Source organism: Grampus griseus (assembly GCF_964374135.1).
Source record: "Grampus griseus genome assembly, chromosome: 10".
Taxonomy (NCBI): Eukaryota; Metazoa; Chordata; class Mammalia; order Artiodactyla; family Delphinidae; genus Grampus; species Grampus griseus.
The window spans coordinates 22,453,940-22,469,947 of NC_139004.1; the positions used below are offsets into that span (position 1 = coordinate 22,453,940).

Below are 16,008 nucleotides of genomic sequence, written 5' to 3' on the forward strand. Positions count from 1 at the left end.
CATTTAAAAATGGGCCAAAGGGACTTCCCTGGTGGTGCAGTGGTTAAGAATCTGCCTGCCAATGAAGAGAACACGGGTTCAATCCCTGGGCTGGGAAGATTCCACATGCCGCGGAGCAACTAAGCCCGTGCGCCACATCTACTGAGCCTGCACTCTAGAGCCCGTGAGCCACAACTACTGAGCCCACGTGATACAACTACTGAAGCCCGTGCACCTAGAGCCCGTGCTCCACAACAAGAGAAGCCACCGCAATGAGGAGCCCACGCACTGCAACGAAGAGTAGCCCCCGCTCGCCACAACTAGAGAAAAGCTTGCGCGCAGCTACGAAGACCCAAATGCAGCCAAAAAACAAAAAAAGTACCAAAGACCTTAATAGACAGCTTACCAAAGAAGATATACACATGGCACATAAGCATATGAAAAGATGTTCCCATTTTATGTCATCATGGAAATGCATATTAAAACAATGAGATACTACTACACACGCATTGGAATGGCCAAAATCCAGAACACTAAGAAGACCAAATGCTGGAGAGGATGTGGAATAACAAGAACTCTCATTCATTGCTGGTGGGAAGGCAAAATGGTACAGCTACTTTGGAAGACGGTTTGGCAGTTTTTTACAAAACTAAATACATGTACTCTTACCAGACAATCCAGCAGACAATCCAGCGGTTGTGTTCCTCGGTATTTACCTAAAGGAGTTAAAAACCTGTCTACACAAAAATCTGCATATGAATATTTATAGCACTTTTATTCATAATTGTCAAAACTCGGAAGCAACTCAGACATCCATCGGTAGGTGAAGGGATAAATAAACTGTGGTACATCCAGACAATGGGATATTATGCAGTGTCAAAAAGAAACGAGCTTGCAAGACTTGTAAAGACTTGGAGGAACCTTAAATGCATACTACCATGTGAAAGAAGCCAATCTGAAAAGTCTATATACTGTATGATTCCAAGCATATGACATTGTGGAAAAGGCAAAACTCTGGAGACAGTAAAAAGATGTGTTGCCAGGGGTTGGGGAGTGAGGGGAGGAATAAGTAGGCAGAAAATAGAGGATTTTTAGGGTAGTGAAACACTCTGTCTGACACTATAATAATGGACACATGTTCCTATACATTTGTCCAAACCCACAGAATGTAGAGTTCCAAGAGTGAATCATAATATAAACTACGGACTGTGGGTGATGATGATGTGTCAATGTAGGTCCATCAGCGGTACAAACGCACCACTCTTCAGGGGACATTGATAATGGGGCATGCTATGCATGTATGGGGGCAGGGAGTATATGGGAAATCTCTGTATATCCCCCTCAATCTTGCTGTGCACTTAAAACTACTCTACAAAAATAAAGTCTTAATTATATGTGAACGAGTGTTACCTAAATATCCAGCATCACAGAAAAGTCTGCCTTCTTGTGAGAGGACTCTTTCAGTTGCAAGTTAACAAAACTGGAATGAATCTATCTTTGGCAAAAGAGGTTTAACATGTTGATTTACCGGGGAAGGCCGGGGGTGAGGCCAGTTAGATACATGACTGGACCCGGAGACTCAAACTTGTCATCAGACCTCAATTTCTCTTCTCTTTCACTGTTCTTGGGGAAGACAGACAATATGATCTCTAAGCCCCTCACATTACCCACTTTCACAACTTTAGCAGAAAGATAAACATCTTTCTCACACTGACCATACATAAAGTATTGGAGAGGAAAGACTACCCTTGGACCAGTCCCTGTTGCTAGGTGGATGTGGTACAACGTGGTAATCTGACTTGTCAGGCCTGAGTCATGTGATTTCCTCATCCCTCGGTTCATTATATTTCCTAAGTTATTTAAGGTCATGCTGATTATTAAACCATGTAACGATTAAACAAAATGACTTTTGCAAATTCTCAGAACCATAAGAAAATAAGTGAGAACATTAACTATTAGAACTGCTGGGTGTCCTTTTATTTCCTCTCCTTTATATTTCTACCTAGCCTTTTGCCTCTTCCATTCCCCAAATTACCTAGAAGACTGGGCTACCTTTCTGGCATCATAATTTTGTCCTGTATTCCTGTGGGATGAATACAAAATCCCTTGGACCTCAGCTCTGATCTCTGCACTCCTGGCTACAGCTCTGTGAGATGCCACACTTTCAGGTGGTTGCCAGAGTCCCCCTTGTGGTGAGCACACTTCTAAGATGTGATTCCCATCTCCTGGTGTTCATGCACTTGTGTAATTCCCACCTTTGGAGTATAAGCTGGACCTAGTGACTCATTTGTAATAAAGAGAATACACTTAAGTGATAGAATTTTATGATCACCAGGGCACAGGGAATGAGGTCAGCTGTTCAAACCAGTTGGGGGAAGCACACACTCCTCACGGAATCTGAGGCGGAATGACCCTGCACTCCTTTTCTACCTGAGGGGTTAATCCTCTAGATTTCCACCTCCACAGTCCCTGTCACCAGACAGGGTGATGAGGAGGTGACCAGCAGTGATTCTGGTCCTAGGTAGGATGAGCAGGAGGTCTGGTCCGCAAGGAGGACAGGAAGTGAAGAAACAAGGACTGCCAAATCTGACACCCGGTGACCCAAACACTTCCCTAGGCCAGACCCCATGGCTAGAAAGATGAGGAGGGTAACAATCTCCAATCTCCCTGTGCTGCCCCCTCTGGCCCAGTTCTCCCTTTCTCTAACTCACAGTAATGTCCCAAGAGCCCACAGAGGTGACACGAAATATATCTCTGCTCATCTCCAGAACAGACCACTATGGCCACACACTCCTGGGAAGTCCTACTCTCTCGATATGTATTAATTCAGTATGTGCAGCAGAAACCCAAATAAGAGTGGTCTCACAGGATGGAAGCTAGTGTGTGGCTCCCATGACAGTGAGGCAGGCAGTTCCAGGGCTGCTAGGGTGGCTCTGCACCACGAGGATGTCCAAGCATCCAGGTCTCCTTGACCTTTGTTTTCTGCTGTCCCTGGGATGTTGCCCTTATCAGCATGACCCAACATACCTAAGACCATGTCATTGGTCCATGAGCAACCAGCGAAAGCAGGAGAGAAGGGAATGTCTCATTGTGTATCTCCATCAGAGTTCTTGGGTGACCAAGTGCATCATCAATGAGCAGTAATATTTTGAAAGGAATCTTTTTCTGAGCAGTAAGTTTCAATAGTGGGCTGAAAACATTTAGTCCACCATGTTGTAAACAGATGTACTCTCATCTAGGCTTTGTTGTTCCATTTACAGATCAGAGGCAGAGTAGATTTAGCATAAACCTTAAAGGGCCTGGGATTTGAGGAATGGAAAATAAGCCCTGGCTTCAAGTTTAAGTCACCAGCTGCATTAGCCCCTAACAAGAGAGTCAGCCTGGCCTTTGAAGTTTTGAAGCCAGGCATTGACTTCTCCTCTCTAGCTATGGAAGTCCTAGATGGCACCTTCTTCCAATAGAAGGCTGTTTCATCTATACAGAAAATTTGTTATTTAGTGTGGCCGCCTTCATTAATGGTCTTAGCTAGACCTTCTGGATAACTTGCTGCAGCTTCTACGTCAGCACGTGCTGCTTCACCTCGCATTTCCATGTTACAGAGGCGGCTTCTTTCCTTAAACCTCATGAACCAACCTCTGCTAGCTTTAAACTTTTCTTCTGCAGCTCCTCACCTTCTCGGCCTTCATAGAATTGAAGAGAGTTAGGGCCTTGCTGTGGTTTGGAATTTGGCTGAAGAGAATGCTGTGGGTGGTTTGATCTTCTATTCAGAGCACTAAAACTTTCTCCATATCAGCGATAAGGCTGTTTTGCATTCTCACCATTCGTGTGCTCACTGGAGTAGCACTATTTATTTTCTTCAAGAACTGCTCATTTGCTTTCACAACTTGCCTAACTGTTTGGTGCAAGAGGCCTAGCGTTCAGCCTATCTAGGCTTTTGACATGCCTTCCTCAAAATCATTTCTAGCTTTTGATTTAAAGTGAAACATGTGCTACTCTCCTTTCACTTGATCATTTAGAAGCCATTGCACGGTTTTTAATTGGCTTAATTTCAATGTTGTTGTGTCTCAGGGAATCTGGCGGCCTGAGGAGAGGGAGAGAGATGAGGGAACGTCTGGTCGGTGGAGCAGTCAGAACACACACAGATTTATCCATAAGTTTGTTGTCTTCTATGGGAGTGGTTCCTGATGCCCTCAAACAATTACAATAATAACATCAAAGATCACTGATCACAGACCAGCATAATAAATATAATAATAATGAAAAGTTTGAAATATTGTGAGAATTACCAAACTCTGATACAGTGTATGGTCAGGCCACTCAGGATGGCTGTTCTCTTGTTCTCTTGTACATCCCCTGTCCCACCAAGGCCTGCTTCACCTACACAAGACTGACCTGCTACATACTTGCCCCCAGCCCTAGCTAGTGATTGTTCTTATCAGGGAGGATGTGAGGGGTGTGCCCTCTACTGGTTTCCCTGGTAACTAATGAGCCCACCTGATGTCAATTCCCCTATAACTGGTAATATACCCCCTGGCCCCCCGCACATGGCGGGGTGCCGCTCCAGGATCTTGCTTCAGATGTGTAAGCTTCCCCATCCATTACACCACTGATGCCTCTGTTGCTGACTCCGAGCCTTTCTTCTGTCTTGAAGCTGGGCAAGCACAGGCCTTGTAGGCCTGCGGGGTGCAGCCCAACACACAGAGACATGAAGTGAGCAAATGCTGTTGGAAAAGTGGCGCTGGTGACTTGCTCACTGCAGGGTTGGCACAAACCTTCAATTAGTAAAAAATGCAGTATCTTCAAAATGCAATAAGACGCGGTACACCTGCACAGGTCGACACCAATTACTTAGTTGAACCTTTGTCTAAAACTCTAGGAAGGGAGGGGTGAAATCAAAGAGTGTCTATTTCAGCTCCTTGGGGGAAGGTATAAGATTACAGTGGGTAAAACTATTGTTTCCTTCCCTTTTCTGGAGCTCTCCCATCTCTCCCAGGCTGGCCATTTTGTGTAGCAGGAGACAGATGATCTCAGGCAAGACCCAGGCTTTTTCTCCCACCCTCCCGTCCTTCTTTCTTTACCATTAATATTGCGATCATCAGATTACAATATTCCCATGTTTGGATTTCCCCTGCGACCCCATTCACTCAACTCTGACTCTACCGCGGGCACCGTCAGACCCCACAGGTTAGTGCTCAGTCCTGCACGCCCGCCCCCTCCTTAAGATGCCAATCTCGAGTCCAGGTTGTCACCTGTCTTTCTGACCGACTGGCTACAGATTGGATGTTCTAATGATCCCCCACTCGGGTTTGATTAATTTGCTAGAGCGGCTCACGGAACTCACAGGAACACTTTCCTTACTAGACTACTGGATGTAACTCTGGAACAGCCAGACGGAGGAGACACAAAGGGCAAGTGTGTGGGATGGGCGTGGAGCTTCCGTGTCCTCTCCGATTGGGACACTCTCCCCAAATCTCCGTGTATTCACCAGCGTGGAGGCTCTCTGAACCTCATCATTTTGGGGTGTTATGGAGGCTTCATTAAACAGGCACGATTGATTACATCATGGGCCATTGCAGTAGGTGAAACCTCCGGCCCCTCTCGGCTCCCAGGACGTGGGGGATGCGGTGGTACCGGAAATTCCAACTGCCTATTAACATGGTTGCTTCTCCTGGTAACCAGCCCCCATCCTTAGGTTCAGTCCAAAAGCCGACCTTTAACATAACAAAACACACCTCTGCGGCTCTCATCACTTAGGAGATTCGAAGGATTTTAAGAGTTCTGTGCCAGAAATATAAAATTAGGAAAATGAATGAATGTGTTTTCTTTTGTTTTCTTCCAAGTGTACGGGTTTATTGAGGGCATGGGGGTCTACAGGACAGCCCCAGGTGCCTGTGGAGAAGGCCCGCCATCGGCCTAGATGGCCGCGGCCCCGGGGGCAGCCGGAGATGGGGTCTCCAAAACCTGGATTTACTTGAAAGTGTGACTCTCCGCTCCACCGCGCCCAAAGCCTCTGGGTCCGAACATGGCGCAGTAGCACGGTTGGTTGCAATAGGGCTTGCCTTCATGCTCAGTGTGTCCCTTCCCCCCGAGGTCAGCGTCTTTCCACATTTCTCACACTTCAGGCAAGGCCATGCCAGTCCTTCCCCAGGACGTCACCCGCTCAGCCAAGTACACCTCCTTGTCACACTTGGGGCACTTGGGCACGGTGGCGCCGGGTCCGGGGCGGGTGGCTGGGCGGGAGCACACCGGAGCGCGGGACTCGGAAAATGAATACGTTTAAATGCAATTTATAATAGCATCAGGATAAAATATTTAGGTATCAATTTAAAGAAAGTGCGCCACATAAGTACACTGAAATTATATAGTTTTGCTTAGAGTTTCAATCTCTTTGGTAAAGTATTCCTTCTGTTCGTTCATAGTATTCCTGAGCTCGTTATACTGCCTTTCTGAATTTTCTTGGAGCTTGTGGCGTTTCCTCATGAGCTGTTTTGAAATCTCTATCAGTTATGTCACAGTATTCCATGACCTTAAGTTTGGTTTCTGGAGAACTGTCCTTTACTTTTCGTGATGCAGTGTTACTGTGGTTCTTCGTGTGCTTGCTGTGCTGTTCCTCTCCCAGCACTGGTGACGTGGGGAGCACTTTTCTGCTTCATTCTAACCATTCAACAAATCAGAGAGCAGAGGCTTTTCTCTTCTCTTCCAGGAGGTGGCGCTAGAGCACAGGTTTGGGGTTCTCCTACCTGCGTTACCTGCTTGGGAGAGTTGGCGCTTTCCACCCCCATCAGGGGTGTGGTCCCGTGCCCTCTTATTGCTTCTTGTGCCTCCAGGGATTTTGCTGCCTTGTTGCTGCCTGTGCCACTGGCATCACTGCCTGTGACCTGCGATAGTGGGCTCTTCCCTCGTGTCCGGGATCCCCTGAACCACGGGGGAAGAGGGGGGCGTGGGTAGCTGGGGTGGTGCAGGCACCTCTGCCATGTCCCGTGCTGTAAGGTTCTCCGGCTCTGCTGCTGCCAGTGGGTGGCTGGAGGGGCCAAAGTCATGGGCGTCTCAGGGGCTGGTGGCTGGGGCCCCAGGACCCACTTCTGCTGCTGCCTAGTTACCTGGGGCCCTAGGCACTGCTGAGGCTGGAAGGCTGGATTCCTGTGTCCTGTTGCGGCTGCTACTGGTTGTTCTGGGGCTTCCAGCTCAGTGGCTGCAGGTGGAGAACAGGATCGCAGGCTCCGCCTCTGCTCTTCCCTCGATTCAGCCTCGTCTCTGTGTCCCAGTCCACCCACCTTTCCATGCACACTGGGTGGCATTCTCCGGAGTCCTGGTGTGTTGGGCAGAGTCACCTGTGGTGTGTCGTGGATGTTTCCTGGTTGTGGATGGAAGTGGGGAGAGACAAAGGCAGCTTTTCACTCCTCCGTGTGGCTGATGTGTCTCCTCCAGGTCGCAGTTTTATGTCCAGAATCAGCTGATTCTGTTCAGCTGGAAGCCTGGCTCAGCTGCAGCCTGTGGGGCCCTGGGGAGCCTCCCCTGACCCCTGACCCCGAAGTCCTGGGTGAACATCAGCGCCAGAGATTAGATCTGAGTCCCGGACCACAGGGCCTTTAAGTTCAGGTTGGGAAGTGCCTGGAGGGATCCAGACAGCAGGTCCCTGTCTATTATTAGGTCCACGGAGGGGAAGAAGAGGCAGGACACTGGGGTGTCCTGGGCTCTCGGGACTGGGGAGGAGCGGAGAGGACCCTTGAGGCTTCAAACGGTGGCGGACTTCATGCCTGGACAGGAGGGGCCATGCTTGGTGTCCTTGGGTACGGTGTTGGGACGCCTGGGTCCTGTAGGTCTAGGGATGGGGGAGGTCGTTTTCGTGTCTCAGGGAAATGTTAGGGGGACCCCCGGGCCCAGACTCATGGCTGATCTCCTTGTCCCACTGTGGTCTCCAGGCTCCAGTCCACGTCCTGTCCTCTGCTCTCCTGTCCTCTGCTCTCCACCTCCACCAGCTGGGCAGGTCTTTTTCCAAAGGTCTTTAGCCAGTCTTTTTGGCACAGTGGTCCCCGCTGTCTTAGCTCACAGGGAGACGATGTCCAGGTAGCCCCGGGCTGTGAGCTGGGATGGACTCTCCCTTCCTTGAGTCTCCCTGCTGCCCCCAGCACCATGTGTGTGTGGGGTGGAGTGAGGACTGGGGGTGAGGCTATTTCTCTGGAAGAGAGGAATTCCTTTAACCACCTCCCCTCTCTCCTTTTCTCTTTTCTCTTTCTTCCAGGTGTATTTGAGTTATACCATACCTGTAAGGACAGGAAAACACCGAAAACTTAAGCATAGTTTACCAGCAAAATAGAGAGCTGACACCTGTGTACTTATCATCCAGGTGAAAAACAGAGCCTCTACCAGCGCCCAGGCCAGAAGCCCCTGAGCCTCTTCCCACACAGACCCCACCCTCCCTGCACACGTGTCCACTGAGTGAGCTGCCCTGCGCCTCTCCTCTCTCGTTCCTCCCCCTCCGCTCCTGTTGGCCTCCATCCCCTAATGTCACTGTTTCCTTCCTCTCCTCACTTCTCCAGGAGCCTCCCCATCTTCATAGGCAGATATCTTAGGGGATCTCCTCCCCCCCCTGCCCCCCTTCTACCCCATTCTAGGGATGGAGGTTCCAGAGTTGATTCCCTAGAGGAAGAGTCTATAACCCTGTCAGCAGCTGCAAGAAGTGACAAGGACTTGGGGTTCAAGGTCCCACCCCTGGAGACTGAGGACACCCAGTCTGTTTGTGGGGTCCACCCTGGACTTGGGAACCAGCTGTTAATGGCCTTGAAATCTGATCCTCCCTGAGGCCTTAGTCCTTGGTGGTTTGATGGGGAGAAAAAGGTCCGTGTCAGCATGTATTCTGGGTAACAGTTCAGACTTTGAACTTGACACTGGATGAACTCCAACTTCTGTGCGCAGCACTGACCCACTGCTAGGAGCCCAAGGAAATCCTGGGCAGGTCTTTTGTAAGGGGGTCAAAGGGGAGCTCAGGTCTCCTGTCATCAGCAACTGTGGCCACACGGGGTCGCCACCACTCCGCCCTCTCCTATTCAGCACAGGGAAGGGAGAGGATGGGCTGTGGTCTGAGTCCGACAGAGATGGCTGCCCTGGAGGCTGGTCAGCAATCAGGGGATGAAGATGCTGCCTGAGCAGCTCTGGGGTAGGGCTCGGGAATGCGGCGGGGATTAGAAGGGAGGAGAGCCCTGGAGCGCTGCCTTGTGTCTGAGGTTTCCATCTTTCCTCTCCACAACCCATCTCTCCAGCTCATTGATGAAAACACTCTGGAAAACTCAAAGTCGATTCTTATTTCACTCCCTGTTCGTTTCTGGCAGATATTCTTTTTTTTTTTTCATTTTAGTGTAGTTTGAGATTCACAAAAACAGTAGCAGAGTTAGTAGAGAGTTCCTGTAAATCCCACGCTCAGTCTCCCTGTGGTAATATCTTGTATCACCATCATACATTTGTCACAGCTAATGAAGCAATGTTGATACATTATTAATAAACTCCAGAATTTATTTGGACTTCATTAGTTTTTCCTTTTCCTGATCTACAATCCTATCAAAGACACATTGTGCTAAGTCCCAATCATGTCTCCTTCAGGCTCCTGTGGCTGACAGTCTCTCAGAGGTCCCTTATGTTTGATGACCTTGATGTTTTTGAGTACTGCTCAGGGATACTGTAGAATGTCCCTCTATTCCAGTTGATTGACTGGGGCAAAGTATTTTGGGGAAGAAGACCACAGAGATGAAGTGACATTCTCCACACAACAAGGGTGTATACTCTCCACTTGATAATCAGTAATAAGTTCACCTTATCACCCAGCTAAGGTACATTTCCCAGGTTTCTCCTTGTGAACTTTTATTTTTAATTCCCAACTTTCCGTACTGTAGCCTTTAGAAGGAAGTCACTACGTGCAGCCCACACTTGAGGGGCGCTCTGCTATAAACTTTGGTGTGCAGGGGTTTGTGCATATATAAGTTTTCAGATGAGCTGCATGAGGACTAGAGCGCTCAGTAGACTGGATGGAGGGTCTATGTGCAGCTTTATAAGAAACTGCTGACCATCATTTGTAGGGGCTGTGCTGCTTCGTATTCCTGCCCCAGTGAGTGAGGGTTTCTGTCGCTCCACATCCTGGACAGCACTTGGTATCACCAGTTCTTGGATTCTAGCTATTCTAATAGGTGTGATGATACATCATTTTTTAAAATTTACATTTCCTAATAATATATGATGTTGAGCATCTTTTCATATGCTGGTCCATGGATAGATCTTCCTGAAGAGGTGTGTGTTCACACTTTCCTTCATTTTTAAATTGTTTTCATATTATTGAGTTTAAGCGTTCTATGTGTATTATAAAACAAGTCCTTCATCAGATATGTGAATTTGCAAATAATTTCTCCCAGTCTGTGGCCTGAGCTCTTTTACTGACATAACAGTATTCATTAATGCAGAGATATATTTGGGGAGAAGGAAAATGAGAATTTGCCAACTGCAGTGGTTTCCAAGTAGAGGACTTGGGCAAATGGGGGACGAGAGGGAGAACATAAATTATTTATTTTGTATACCCTTGAGTACCTTTTCAGTCCCCTTCTGTGTAGGTAAATATGCTTTCAAAAATTACATTAAAATCCCTTGCACTTGTAAAACACCTGACAGATCCTCTTCAGATCGTGCATTAGGACACACATTCTCTACTTTGGCACCCAAAGTCTTTTAACTGAGCTATTCTGCCACAGAAATTCCATTACTGGAAAAGATGGGCTGGTTTGTAAAGAGAATTCTGCTCACTGAAAATAGCTGAAAATGCCATGTAAAATATAAAAACTATCTTAAAAGCATCAAAGAAGTGAAAAGGTCCTAATAAGTGACCACACTGAAAAAAGAAGGGAAAAATCCTGCTTGACCTCCAAAGAGAACACGGTCCTGAGAAAAGGAGAAAAGGCTGTGTGAGTTCACTGCCCAGAGCTCAGGCACGGAGCCCAGCACGTCCAGCTCTGTGCCCACAGCTCTTCACTTTTTCTGCCCACTTGCCTTCCTTTTAAAAATTTAAACAAAGCTTTTGAATTCTTATTATGATGTATATGTGTAACGTATAATACAGGATATAATGTATGTTCACTGTAAAGCAAGTAATAAAGTGTCGAAAGTGATAAATGACAAAGTAAAAAGAATGTAATCCTCACATTTGCAGATATTTTGTTGCATTTTTCTTTCGTTTCTTATACATCCTCGTGTTGTTGCCCAAGAGCTGGAAATTTCTCTAAGCTGAACAGCCCAGACCTCAGTGGCCCCCACCCTGCATTCTGCAGACGCCATTTCCCAGTCAGCTCACCCTCACACCCCTGAGAGGGCGATTTCTCATTTCCTCCTTTCCCCTCAGACCCCTCCACTCATCCCTCACTCCCTGTTCTTAATGATGAGCATTTTTTTTTCACTCAGAAAAAAAAGAGCACTCGAGTGAGAATTACATCCTCCTCCTCCTCCACTATTCCCACAACTGCACCTGTATCTCACTTTCCCACCAGTGATGATGGATGGTCCCCTCCTGTCTAAGGCTGCCCCTCAGCGTGGGTACAGGATCCGACTCCATCCTCCCCTGTGTCATCAGTTTCCCACTCTCTACTGCTCCTTCATCCCTGCCTACAAACATGCTGCAATTCCTCCCATTAAAATTAATCAAACAAAAATAAATAAATCAAAACAAAATTCTCCCATAAACATCCACCACTCTGTGTACAGTTTCCTTCCAACTACTGCTCCATTTCTATGACTCTTCTTAACAGAACAATTCCTAAGGCCAAAGGCCATTCTCTCATCTACTAGGTTGTCTTTTTATTTTTAGCTAATGGATATGTGCACATAGTTTTAAAAGTAAAATACTTCAATAAGACTTGATATCTGGACCGATGTCCCCAATCTTCCATGTCCCCCTTCTCTTGAATCTCAGAGAGAAGCTCTTTTAGTTCTTAAGCTGATTCTCTAATTGTTTCTTCTATGTCTCTAAAATGCATGCCTTTAATACTCCTTTGCTTTCAGTTTTATGTATCATCTTTAGTTAATTGGTTTTTCTTTCACACACCCCTGTCTTCCCAAAATAGTTATAATTATACATCTATCAGTTTTGTAATTTTGATTAGCTCGCTGTGCAATATTTGCCTTATGATGATGACGGAAATGCTAGTCACAAGTGAGCATTTAGTAGACTATGATCACTTTTCTTGAATGGATATTTAAGATTTCGCTGGAATAAATAATGTCTTACTTTGGTTGTACTGATTTTTTTTTTTTTTTTTTAGTTTATTTGCCTGCTTTGGGTCTTCATTGCTGCATGCGGGCTTTCTCTAGTTACAGCGAGTGGGGCTACTCTTTGTTGCTGTGCGCGGGCTTATTGTGGTGGCTTCTCTTGTTGCGGAGCATGGGCTCTAGGTGTGCGGGCTTCAGTGGTTGCAGCAGGCGGGCTCAGTAGTTGTGGCTCACGGGCTCTAGAGCGCAGGCTCAGTAGCAGTGCCCACGGGCTTAGTTGCTCCACAGCACGTGGGATCTTCCCGGACCAGGGCTCAAACCCTTGTCCACTGCACTGGCAGGCGGATTCGTAACCACTTCACCACCAAGGAAGCCCCATATTGTACTCATTTTAAATCATTATAAAACTCTGTGCAGAATCTAAGTCTTTCTGAATACATTCAAGCACATCGGATATTCCACCAACTTCACCTCTTTGCACAGACTCTCCCACAGCCCTCCGTGCTGCCACACGGAGACTGGTTCCCTGCACACCTGGGGCAGGGCTGACGTCCCGGATCTCCTTCTCCTCATTCTGGGCAGCCCTCTGCCTCTCTCTCCTACTGTATAATTTTACAAGGCTTCCCTGTTGCCTGGATCCCATGTTTCCCTGCTGTTGGTTTTCTCCATCATTTCCCCCGCACTTTGTCTAACAGTATCCTGAAGAAGGGAACATGGAAAGGAAAACATTGTAACTCTGAAATGTCTTAGGCTACCCTAGGACTTACTCTCATCTTGACTCAATATAGAACTCTGCGTTGGAAATACTGATTTTTTTCCTTAGAATTCGGAACGCATTGCTTCACTGTCTTCTAGCCTCCAGGCCCATGTTTTTTGCCTCTTGAAGTTTTCAAGGTCTCTCTTCTTTTCCATCCTTTCTGCAATTTCACTGTGATGTTTCTTAGTGTTGGTCTGTTTTCATCTACTGCAGTAAGAGTTTGCTTAGGCCATTCCAGATGTAAATTTTTGTCTGTAAACTCCGAGAGGTTTCGTTGAAAATAATTTTTTATTATTTCCTACTCTCCCTTATTTTTGAAACTTGTATTGCTTACTCGCTGGAATCTCTTGATTGATAGAGGAATATTCTTACAGGTCTTCTCTCCTCCTTGCCATTACTTTTCTATTCCTATTACTTACTGTGGGTATGACTGTAATTTTTCAATTCATCTACTGAATTATACACTTCTATGACATTATTTTTAATTTCACAGAGCCCTTTTTTGGTTCTATGATTTTATATAATTGTATAGAATTCTGTTTTTGTTTAATATACCATATATCTTTCACATCTTTCAAATATTATTGCTAACAGTGGTAGGGGAGCTGTCAGGCCTCTTGGTTATCTACTTTCATGATATCATGAACTTCTTCCTCACAGCACTTAGCTCAGTAGTGATTTACATTTATCTTTGTCATTTCTGTCCATCTCCCTCACCACAGTGCCTGTCGCATATCACCCAGGTCCTAACTGTTGTTCTTCATTTTTTCTCCAGTGTCTCCAGATCCTGATTGAAAGTGGCCTTGAAATATACACTCCTTAACCTCTCTGAGTCTCCACTTCTGTGTCTCCTCTCTCTGAGTCTCTCTCTCTGTGTCTATACAAAGGCATCACATGTTGGGTGCCTCATGGGTTTGCTTTTCGTTTTAATTAATTAATTTATTTATTTATTGGCTGCACCAGGTCTTCATTGCGGCACGCGGGATCTAGTTCCCTGACCAGGGTTCGAACCTGGGCCCCTGCATTGGGAGCTTGGAGTCTTAGCCTCTGGACCACCAGGGAAGTCCCCTCGTGGGTTTGCTTTGAGGAATAAATTTGACCCACTATGTAAATCACATGGCATTATTGCTTTAATTCTTATTAAGTGTTCCTCTATTCATAGTTACCATCATTACAATGAATATAGCATTTAGCTTGTTTCCATTCTTTGCTTTTATAAACCACAATTCAAGAACATCCTTGAATATATATTTTTGAGAACATGTGTGATTATCTTCGCAGGATAAATTTCTGAAAGAGAAATTTCTGTCATAATGTAGACAATATTGAAGGCAACCCTCCTACACTGTTGGTGGGAATGTAAATCGCTACATCCACTAGGGAGAACAGTATGGAGGTTGATTAAAAAAGTAAACATACAAGTACCATGTGACCCAGCAATCCCAATCCTGGGCCTAGATCCGGAGAAAACCGTGGTTTTAAAAGACACGGGCACCCCAACGATCATGGCAGCACTATGTACAATAGCCAAGACATGGAAGCAACCTAAGTGTATAAGGACAGATGAATGCATAATGAAGATAGGATACATATACACAATGGAATATTACTCAGCCATAAAAAGGATGAAATAATGCCATTTCCAGCCACAAGGAAGGAAGCGAAACAGGAAAAGACAAGTATCCTATGATATCACTTACAGGTGGAATCTAAAAATGGATACAAATGAACTTCTTTACAAAAGAGAAACAGCCTCACAGACTTAGAAAAGAAACTTACGGTTGCCAAAAGGGAAAGGTGGTGGGCAGGGAAATATGAGCAGGTTGAGATGAACATATACACACTATTATTTATAAAATAATCAACAAGGACCCACTGTATAGCACAAGGAACCCTACTCAACACTCTATGATAACCTATATGGGAAGAGAACCCAAAAAAGGACATATATACGTCTATGCATAAGTGAGTCAAGTTGCTGTACACCTAAGAAAACAAAACACCCCGCAACATTGTAAATTACCTATACACCAATACAAAATAAATAAATTTTTTAATGTAAATATAATGAAATTGAGACATTCTGCATAGTGACCTTTAAAATTTTTCGACCAGTTTTCAATCCCATCAATCTTTATGACAGTATATTCTCCCTAAATTCCTGTCAATACTCTCCTCATACTATTATCTTTGACAAGATGATAGATTTTAATTTATTCCCATTTCTTATTCCACATTTGCATTTTTCTTTACATTTATTTGTTATATATTTGTTTGACATTTGCATTTCTTATTTTCCAAATTGTTTTCTAATACACTTTAATTATGTTTTGTTTGGGATTTAGTTATTTTAAACACTGAATTCAGGAAGGACAAAGCAGCCTCCAACATCAGAAGCTGGTCTGACGTTTACCTTAGGCCTCAGCGTTGCCAGAAGCTGGGCTGGTGCTCACCACGCAGCCGTGTTCTTCTCCCGTTGGACATATGTCACCTCACAGAATATCAACATCAGACAAGGACACCTGAGACCATGACACAGTGAGACAAAACAAGACCACAATATCATTTTCTCCAAGCACAGACCAAACAAGGCAGCACTATGCACCTCACAATGTATCAAACCTCTCCCTGTGCTGATACCAGCGACCACGGCTTCTTTCCAATCACAGCTGCATCCTCACTCTAGTCTTTCCTCCTTACAGGGAAGATTCACTGACATGCCCAGTCACAGAATTGGCCCTACTTCCTGACAACACCCAATCTAGAGTGAGCCCCTCCTCCATACACCCTCCTCAAAATCACCCAACCAGAGCCCACTTCCTGTATATGTTCTATCTAGATAGGTGTTCTATCTAACACCTCAGACTAAGACACCGTGGTCCCCGATGGTGTGTCATCTCCCTCACTGCATCCAGTAATAAATCCAACTTGTTTGCCCACAGATTTTCTCCTGGTGGTCTTTGGCTGAAAAACATTGCTACCTGTTTGTCAATTTTTTTGTCTTTGAGTTTGATAGGGGCATGTGTTTGCAT

At 45.7% G+C, this 16,008-nt stretch overlaps 2 pseudogenes across 2 annotated transcripts in view; one reads left to right on the plus strand and one right to left on the minus strand.

The window, feature by feature from the left end:
* The window catches only part of LOC309828037 (tripartite motif-containing protein 26-like), a 105,748-nt pseudogene that overhangs the window by 69,864 nt on the left and 19,876 nt on the right, over positions 1-16,008 (plus strand). The gene's annotated exons all lie outside the window — the stretch shown is intronic.
* Positions 5,947-6,954, minus strand: LOC309829064 (cysteine-rich protein 1-like; annotated as a pseudogene). Its single transcript has 2 exons — positions 6,858-6,954; positions 5,947-6,209 (listed from the first exon to the last, which is right to left on the minus strand). The product of its transcript is annotated as a cysteine-rich protein 1-like (transcript).